The 10605-nt window shown below is 34.5% G+C and overlaps 1 long non-coding RNA gene across 8 annotated transcripts; it reads right to left on the reverse strand.

Moving 5' to 3' along the window:
• Positions 1 to 216: 216 nt before the first annotated feature.
• LOC113317794 lies at positions 217 to 4295 on the reverse strand. 8 transcript variants are annotated; one of them, XR_003344020.1, is made up of 8 exons: positions 4108 to 4295; positions 3379 to 3481; positions 3150 to 3291; positions 2159 to 2299; positions 1905 to 2020; positions 1512 to 1611; positions 652 to 1301; positions 217 to 505 (listed from the first exon to the last, which is right to left on the reverse strand). It is a non-coding gene; the product is annotated as an uncharacterized LOC113317794 (long non-coding RNA). The 8 variants fall into 8 exon arrangements; XR_003344019.1 differs by having other exon boundaries at positions 1512 to 2020; XR_003344015.1 differs by having other exon boundaries at positions 1905 to 2299.
• Between the last annotated feature and the right edge of the window lie 6310 nt (positions 4296 to 10605).

Genomic DNA, 10605 nt, shown 5'->3' on the forward strand with positions numbered 1-10605 from the left:
AATATTAAACTCTTTGATATACTTTACTCTAGATTGAGTCTGACTGTTTAGTTGATTCTCTAGAAAGTATATTGGAGTAAGTCCTCTCAGATTTCCAAACGAATTGTTGGGTGTGGTTGTTAGACCCGCATTTTCAAATACAAACACTAAATATGTGATAGTGGATTAGTAGGGTTTCCATATGTATGCTTCATGGATAAAGAGGGATTTCTTCAGTTGAGCAGGTCGCAAAATTCCACTTCACGTTGAAGAAGTTCAGATTAATTAGGAAATACACAGGTTGGTGCAGAGTGGGCAACATGCCAGATACGACTGCATCCTTTGCTAATTCCCGAATAATTTGAGCGTCCTAACACTTCAGACAGTCTGTTTGCTTGAAATAATATAGCCTAGTGTTCTAGGTTAACTGAAACCCGCTCAAGAGTTTTGACGCGCTGGGGCGGATATTCTGCTTCATGTTGAAGGAGTTCATGGTAATTTGGAAATTCACGGGTTCGTGCACAATCTGCAAGAACCCAAATAACACCGCATCCTTAGCCGATCCCTGAAGAATTTAAGAGTCCTTGGTGGAGGAAACTTCTGACAGTTTGATTTGAAAAATACAGTCTAGTGTTCTAGCGAAAGCGAGGAAGATACGTTACTTTTATTTACCTCAGACCCGCTCAAGAGCTTGGATGAGCTGGGAGAAACATCTTCCGAACCTCACTGTGCTGAGATACAAAAACGATGGAACAAAGCATAGACAGAAACCTGTGTTGCAAACATGACATGATCATATTAACTAAATACGGGTGGATACTTATCAACAAACTAAGATGACATGATCATATTAACTAAATACGGGTGGATACTTATCGACAAACTAAGATACTCTAATATATATTGAATTTGTTAACCTAGCGACAGAAAGGTCCCCTTTACTCTTACATTTAGTGCAACAGAGGTCACCATCCTCACCAAGAACTTCCTTGTTACATCAACGGCAAGCAAGATGGTACCAACTATTATATCCATTAATATTTTCGTAGTGCTGGCTCTTTTCATGTAGTCATTGCTGCTTGTATGCATGTGTTGTACATTAATAGAGAAAATAAAATTAAGTGGGTGGTTTGACGGGGGAAAATGGTTTCACCTACATGGACTTGACTGCTAAACTCACGGGGTAGGAGAGGTCCCATTTCATATGGATGAGCTGGGTAATAGTTTCTTTTTCTCAGTATCCAAAATCTCAGTAAGCGTTTTTCCTTTTTTCATGGCCACTGACCACTATGTATGGTGGAGTGGTCTTGCATCCTAAGTACCTGCGAAGAGAGAAAAAACAATCATACATGGGATCCACCATAAAGACATTGTAATCTGACATACGATTCACGTAAATTCTACGGCAATAGGATTCTCTTTTGGTCCCATATGTGCTTAAACTGTTCCTTCCTTATAGATTTCTCAGTTTAATATCTTCTTTGCTTCTCAAGGGAATTTACTTGCTTGTTAAAGGAAGGGAGTCTACTTACTTGTTAGATTCCGGGGTGGACTTTGTAGTGAGTTCCACTGGCTTTGTTAGTAGAATCAGTTCTCTGATGTGTAACGGATCAATGTACTAAAATGATATGCCTGAAAAATGAACACATCAGAAATCAAATATTAACTTGAATCGAGTTTTTTATAATCATAACATTTTGAAATACAATTTCTAGCAAGCAAAAAAATAAAAAATAAAAAAATATAACATATCTAAGTTCTTCTCGTTTAAGAATAAAGAACATGGACTAACATCAATTTGATATTTTTAGCACGTACGTCACACCCATCTTTTGTCTGTTTAAATGAGTTTCATTCAAAAAAGAAAAAAACTGCCTAATTACTCTATGCAACATCTGTACTTGAGAGATTTGGAGATATCAGACCTATTAAACATGTGCTGGTGATTCTAGAGCAAAAATCTTTTAAGTTTATGAATTTGAACTTGTGCCAAGGGACTATAACAGAGCAAGTACCAAGAGTGGCCATCATTATTCAGTAGCTGGCAGGTGTGCACACATAAAGACAATCAGAAAACCCCAAAAGCAACAGATAATACCCAATTCGAATATCCAAATCAAATCTACAAACAATAACCATGTGAAGAAATTCATATCGTCATTGTTGTCATTGTTTTTACTTGAAACACGCATTTAGGAGACTGGACGCACTTCATGTCTCCATTCCACCATTTGTCTACTGATTTGTAGGTTCTGAATCCGTGCAGCAACAATTTGAAAGCCGCAACACAACCTTGACAGGTCCGGATTGGTACCTGTATCTATACCCAAAAAAAAAACGTATACACAATTAACCACAATCTCATCTGTTCTTAATTAATTTCCACTGGAAGCAAATAATATAAAACCTATAAAAGTCCCAAAGAATCTTTAAGGGAAGTCACTTTCAGACACTGTTTTACATTTTTCGTGTGAGTAGCTTGACAATTCATTGCATTCCCCATGAATAGCCACTGATCTATCTTGAACAACAGCATCATAAAAAAAGTCGCATTAAATGATTTCATCCTAAGCACCTTTCCTAATTTTTCTTCAAACCCTCATTAAGTTATTTATGAACTGTTATGGCATTGCAAGTTTAAATACCAATCGAAAGATACCAAAAAGACAATATATTAAACCTAATGGAGTAAAACTTAGTCAGCGAAAGGAACATATCCACGTACAACTACACTGATAAAACATATTCAATGAATAAAATTTAGGAAAACTAAGCCACTCCCTGTACAGTGGCATCAAGAAAAACTCAAGTTGCCAATTACTTTCCATTAAGTGATGCTGTCATAAAAAAACTCATAATTTCATTTCATATGCGTCTGAGAAGGCTACACTGGTGCATTAGACAAATTCAACGGAAGGCTGGTAATAGCTTAATAAAAAAGAGAAAGTGAATGTAACCAAATGATGTTGACACAAACTTTATGTTATCCTAAATGGCTGTCAAGAAGGCAAACACACAAAAAAAAGGTGAATAAACCGAACTGCATTATTTTCTTATTCTATATCGTTTTCTATAACCATTATACCACATTGATATATGTACCCAAAATAAAAAATAAAATGAGCAACACAACCTTATAAATGTAATCAATCTTAAAGTATGTAACTTACACTTTATCCAGACCCGTACGCTTCCTCATCTAAAGGACCTTACTTTCAGTTTTAGAACACACCTTTGATCCATGTTGCAATTTGAAATATTGTGGATTGCTAGTCGGAGCAACCCGATAAAGTATTCTCGATGGCTTTCTACCTGCATATATCAAAATAGTGAGTAGTGTAAGCATAACGAATAATAAATCTACATTTCATTCACCAACATCAACCAACACTCCAATACCTTATGTTAGATCATCGAAGAATGTGTGATTGATGCGAGGCTAGTAAACTCTTGAAGTTGTGGTCTGCATGACACCCAGGATGCAAATTCGAGATTTTTCAAGCTATGCATAATACATAAAACAAAAACAAATTAGAATTCCTTAAGCGGACCTGATCAGGGTACAATATCAAGTAACATTATACATACAGATTTCGGTAAACAATGATATATTAGGTAAAGCATATAAAATAAACAAATATCCAAACTGAGAAGTTGGATTTCTGCTGAAATCATAAGAATCAAACTGGAATAACATATCTAATTCGATTAGGAATGCTGACCACACAAACTTCATTAGAAACAACCAAATTACTGAACAACATGAAAAAATCAACAGGAGGTGTGCAATTTTATTTTACCATGTCAGAACATCAATTTTGTTGCATAAAAAATTGTTTTCCAAATCAACATACCAAACACACACAACAAAAAGTGAAATTGACAGGACAGAAGTTCCGTCGAACCCAATGAATCAATCATTATCAGATTAAGCAATCAAAAGTCAACACGGTTGAAGAATAAAACTAAAACTCCCACATTAACATTAGGTTTACAAACAAAACTCAACAGCGAATTATTGAATCATGCAAAGCAGAAATTGAAAAAACGAAAAATATACTCATGCAAAGAAGAAATTCTCAAACTATTTCGGGGGAAAGACTGAATATGCAAAGAGGAGGAACTTACATGTTGAAGGGGTTGAATTGATGCTCCATTGGCACTGGATCAGAAACTTTGTAGGGATAGTCAATTAAAAACTATAGTTTTGGTTTTTCCCTGGAGGGTTCAATTTCAAAAATTAAGATCAAAAGTTAACAAAGATTCGCCTGTTAGGATTCTTCACCCGTTATGCATCGGTATAATGGAAGGACAGAGAGGAAATAAAGACGTTCGGGAAGAACGTTGTATTTATGACGCGCTCGGGGCACGTGAAGGTGGATGAACGTTGGATCAGAAAACTACACTGGGAGGGGAAGGGGAAGAAAGATCATCACCGCTAGTTAGGATAAACCAATGTATCATGGCGGCTATGTGACACAACAAACACTACTGTTGTGTAAGCATTGACATCGAGGGTCCCGGTAACTAAGAATCCATAATTGGGGGATACTCTAATAAATTTAGGGATACCCAAAATTAAATGAGACTAGATTTTGGCTAAGGGAATATATTTTCTAATGATAAAATATCAATAGTGCCTTTTATCCTAATAAAAAAAAAATAGTGCACATAAATTTGGTATCTCCTTAAAGTTACAACGTCACAGTCGGCACTGGTATAACCTTGAATGTAATATCGAATGTCACCATGGGTATTGTTATGTGGATAAACACAATACCGACTGTTTTAGCAACCAATGCTGATTTAATTGGTGTTGCAATGTCGACCGGGCTTTACCAATCAATTTAAATGCACCTTTTGAGTTGAGTTAGGATTCCAATATTTTAATTATGGATCATCTGCCCAAGAATCCATAGTAGCATCGTCATAAGTCTAGAAAGCTAAGTGAGGGGTTGATTTTATCCAATGGTGTTTACATGAAGCAAGTTCACGGGACTTTATATCAAAGCGCATAAATCATGTTTGAAAAGACGAGGGTACCCAAATATACCTCAATCTAAAACTTTTCAACTTATAAGTCCTTTCTCCGAAAGTGATTGTCTATGGACTGAGTCGAGACAATGCAACGAATCGGTTCACACTTCGTATGATCGTCTATGGATACGAGATCGAGACAATACGAAAACAAGATAACTTGTATGATTGACTATAGATACAAGATCGAGACAATACAACAACGAAGTATGATTACTTGATAATAGGTTCGGACTTAAACAAACACTATATGATTGCTATCAAGTAATTAGGAATTAACGTTTGTGTATGTTTCTTCTAATTATAATAAGTCAATTATAATTGCGGAAATAGAAAAGTAAAAGACACAACAAGATTTTGTTAACGAGGAAACCGCAAATGCAGAAAAACCCCGGGACCTTGTCCAGAATTGAATACTCTCATAATTAAGTCGTTATACAAAATCTAAACCAACTTCGTATAGTTGATACCAAGCAACTAAACCTATAGTTCACCTAGTTCCCTCAGTATCCCTGCGCCTCCAACTTGCAACAAGTCACGCACTTGGAACAATTCCTTTGGTTCATATTCCAAACAGTAAAGGAACAACAAATATGTTTGGTAACAACTCTTTTCAATTAACGTGATATGATTTTGACAAAAGACTCTTCCGTTTAACCAATAAACTCCTTTGTCGGGTTCTAGATCAATATATTCATGCAACTACCAAAGTAATTGTTTAGACAATGCAATCAATATTATGAATCACAAAGAAATGTATTGATGCAGATCTATGAAACTAATCAATCCAATCTATCAAAAGATAAATCGATTATAGTTGAATCCCTAGCCGATCAAGTTTTGTGCACACCAAAGATTATGAACTCAAATAAGAAATCTTCTTTATCCTCAAATCTTCTTAGATCTTCAATAAACACCTGCACACAAACAACCTGAATCTCTTGTGATCAATCACAAACAAAACGGAGTCTGTTAACGATGGATTATCACAAGACGTCTTTAGATCTACAAACAGTCTAAAGATCCCCGTCGATACTTCGATCTAGTTTGAGTGAATCTTATATCAGAAGAGAAGATTCTCAAGCATAAAAAAACTAGGTGCAATCAAAGTCCAACAACCGTTAATCAATAAAATCAATCGAAAACTAATAGTAAAATGCAATTATATAGTTTTCCACCAACGGTACTCGTAGAGCTTCTCAATCCCAAAGAAGTATTTAAAACGAGCGGTCGTAAGAAATTTCTCCTAATTATGGCACTTTCCTCTCTGAATAGACGGCTCCACCAGTAACAACACAACTAGGTAGTTTTGCTGGCTCTGAGGATTAGTTTGCTCGAAATGCAAACTTCAATATTTATAGACCAAGGAAGTTTGGACACCAAGGAATTTCCAAAACCGAATATTCTCAAAGATATGCAATAAAGCCAAAATCGGTTTTCATAATTCCTGGAAATGCTCTATCGAAATATTTATAAATCCTTTTTCATATTTACAATCTTGGAACTCATTTGCCACACTTCCAAATGAGTTTAGAATTGGTTCATCTGATTTCCAAGAACTATGTGATTGATCAAAAACATTCAATCACCATTCATGGGTTTAACGGTTCTACCAAACACAAAGTTCGGTTCTACCTCCAAGTAGCTACTAGGATCGATTACACTAGTTTCCATAAAATGGCTAACTAAGTACCAGGATCGGTTACCACTATATCATGGTATTACTTGTGATCGGTTGCACAAGTTATAGGATCGGTTACACTAGTTACCAAAACTTGTTAACCTACTACAAGGATCGATTACACATCTTGTGATGAGTCCCACCAAGTTCGAGGATCAGTTACCCAATGACTAGGAATGGTCACAGCAATGACAAATATCGATCATACCATCTCAGGTGATTACTTAAGATTGGTTTCACTAATAAAAGTCATACCGATACATAAGTCAGGCATTGTGAATAGTTTTACCAAGATACATAAACAAGTTATGAGCGGTTATACTAAACCCACATATTGGTAATCCAAAGATTTGCAATGAATAACAATACCAATAAGCCTAGCGATTTCCCTTTCGATTCACAAAACAAGTTTATGAATTGTGCCTCCTTTAAACGAATGTAACACATTATTTCCTAGGACGAAATCTTCGCCCATACCCATACATAATCACAATAGCATTCATATGATTATGTCGATGTCTTATATACGAAGTTCAAAAGATATGCGTTATACTTCGTATTATAATTCCTTAATACTACGTCTAACTAGAGTATAATCATTCACAGCTTCGCAGTTATGTTTTCAATATAACACGACTTGAAAGATACGTTAGGAATGAAACGGTTCAGGTCAAAAAATTACTAACCTCAAGAGGAAGGATGATGTCATCGATGTAGCTCTTTACTTCTTCACATTCTTCGAGTCTTCGAGTAGTACTTGTAAGTCTCATATCCTAATAACTTTCTAGCTAACCTATACGAAGTTGACTCTAGTAAATAATCAAGCGACTCTTTAAATGAGTTTTGGTTCACTAAAATATGACAACCAAACTTGACATACCAACGCTTGGTGGGTTCAACCGAGCAATGCTCTAACAATCTCCCCCTTTGTCAATTTTAGTGACAAAACTCTTACATCATATGGATAAACAAATTACAAGAATTCATTATACATACGTTTGATTCCAAGTTTCAACAACACAATAACCTGCATATATTCAATCTATAAATGTCGTTGTTGACATTATAATAACAAAGCTAATACTCCCCCTAAAGGTGAGATAGGTAGATTTTCAATCCTCACATCTTTGTTATTTCCTCTTGTAGTCCATATAACTACAAATCATCATATGATATGTTTCTCCCCATTAGTCAATGCTTTACTCTTTCGTTAGATATAACGTTTTAGCACCATTTTCCTTTCCTTAGTGAATCACATCACTTGTTTACTCCATATATTTCTCCCCCTTTTTGTCACAAAATGACAAAGGTACGAGCAAATAAAGGACAAACCAAAATGATCTTACAAATCTAAAAGACTTGCATAACCTATAAGAGTTAAGCACGAAGGTTTCACATACCATTTTAGATAACCAATATCAAAACCGAAACTACAAAGTAATTTTATTTTGATATGTTATCAAGGAAACAATTGCCCAAAGAAATTTTCCCTAATAGTTTAGCAAATTAAAAATTGACTAAGCACCTTAGTTCTTTTGCTAAACCGATTGCACAAATACAATCGCTTGTTTGATAAGACCAAAATAAAGATCAGAATTAATTTTATTTTTCTCATCAGGTTCTAATTATTCAAACAACAAGTTAGACCTATCACTTTAAACAAGACAAGTACTAGGTTAGTTAACTAGTATTTCTTGTTAAGGCATTCGGTTAGACTTGAATAATCGAATCCTCTACTTTGATAGTCTAACTAAGATCAGAATTAACTTAGTTTCTCTTATCCGAAATCGAATTGGACTAAACAAATGATCCCGAAGTTTTTTGTTAAGCCATGAACAATTCATACAAACCAAATAAATCAACTTGCATAATTATTTATCTTAAACGGAAGCAATTGAAACAAACATAGACATTAAAGCACCGCAATTGCACCGAAATTTCGTTAAGCCTAGACAATTGATACCAAACAATAAAGCAAGATAACAATAGTTTTTCTCAACCGGAAACAATTGAATCACACACACATCCATACACATATAATGGGATAAACATCAATTATACCGAAATTTTTTTAAGCAAAAGCAAAATATATGCAATAAAATCAGGATTTTCTTAAACATGAAAACGATTAACTAACAAATTCGTTACCTCAAATTCCGCATCCTCTTCTCCCCAGAAAGATATATCATTAAGCGCAAGTTCGCATAGAACTCTCCCCCATTGTGTTGTCATCCTCTCGCAAGACAAAAGAACAACAACAAAAGGCAACCTTTACCGAGAAAGGTTGAAAATCGGTTTTAACTAATGTGATGCAAAAGTTGAAAACCCGAAAAACACATGCTTTTATGCTAAACCAAACGATTCAACATATTGTGACTTTTTCACACATGAGTTTCAATCGGAACCCCTTATGATCCTTTGATAAATCCTACCAACATGGGATAGAACTCAATCCCGCTAAATCAAAAAGTCACCCAAACCATAAGGGTTCATACAATATGAGATCGAATATTAAGGTTATGAAAAACGAAATCAAACATCCCATAAACACATAAGAATAATATAAAGCATTCAAGCATAAGCTATGTAATCGAAAAACTATCACAAGAAAAATTATAAAATAGTAATTTTATTCATAAATAATAGATAGTTTTATTTATAATAGACCTTATACAATTATTGAAAGAAATCAAAAACTGATGTCTATTTTCCTGGATTAAGTTTGAACTTATTCATCTTTGTTATCCTCAGTTTCCATGATTTCATCAAGGTTTTCTTCAAACAGTTCCAGATTGGTAGAGTGAAAACTAATCATTTTAAGATCACGAAAGTCTTTATAAGAAGCCCAGCAAACAACATGGAAAATAATTTCCTTCTGAGCAATTGAAGATAATTCCTTCAGAAGTTCCTTTCTTCCAATCAGTTCAAGAACTCCTTCAGACAGATTTGTAGCCCTTACTTCCATAAGAGAGGGCATGATCTGATATGAGCACAAATCCGAACAGAGTTCGATTCTTCCTTTATCAGAGGAATCCAAAACACTTTCCACTTCTTGAATACAGTATTCTCCCACAAATTCACTATATGATCTCTTATTCTCAGTGAAGAGAATTATATGAATTTTTCTAGTTAATAGATCATGAAATCTACATGAGTATATCAAATCAGATATAACATTTTTTAGGTCTTTCATTATTGAGAACCATGAAGGATTCGAATAAGAGTTAGGTTCTTATAAGATTTAACCTCTTATAAAAAGAAACTTTTTATTTAAAGATTTTTCGGAAATCTTTACTTAAGAGGAAATAACTGGAATTACCCATTTTAAACAAATTTTTATAACACAGGAGTGGTACGGAGAAATTTGTTCTTATGTAACAGTGGATTATTTTTGACTGTTCTTCTTCTTCCATTTCTTGAGATATGATACATCATCATAATCTAAGAATGGTTCAAAGACTACTCCTTTTGAAGGATGAGAGACAAAACTTGCTCGTTTAAAATCATTTTTCTTATACCTTCTTTTAAATGATTTTGGAGTATATTGAGTGGATAAAAAATCAACATCATATTCCTTTACTCTGTTTGTTAAGAGTCGAGAATCAAAGTTTATCTTTCACAATTCCTTTGAAACAAAACGGAGAGCATTTTGCATTTTACGAATCTTGCACATCTTCTGAACATGTTTTTTACTACCACAAGAATAACAACGTTTGGTATTATTAGAGTTATAATGTTTGTTGTTACCTGTTTGTGCAAGGTTGTTGGAGGCTCCTTTGTTTTTCTTTATTTTTCGTAGCTTCGATTTCTTCCTTTCTTCATTATCCTTCTTCTTCTGGTTTGAATGATCATCAATGGCTTGTTTGCCCCCATCAGTTTCTCCACAGCAAAATTGAGTATTTTCATTT

This window comes from Papaver somniferum, chromosome 10, assembly GCF_003573695.1.
Source record: "Papaver somniferum cultivar HN1 chromosome 10, ASM357369v1, whole genome shotgun sequence".
Taxonomy (NCBI): domain Eukaryota; kingdom Viridiplantae; phylum Streptophyta; class Magnoliopsida; order Ranunculales; family Papaveraceae; genus Papaver; species Papaver somniferum.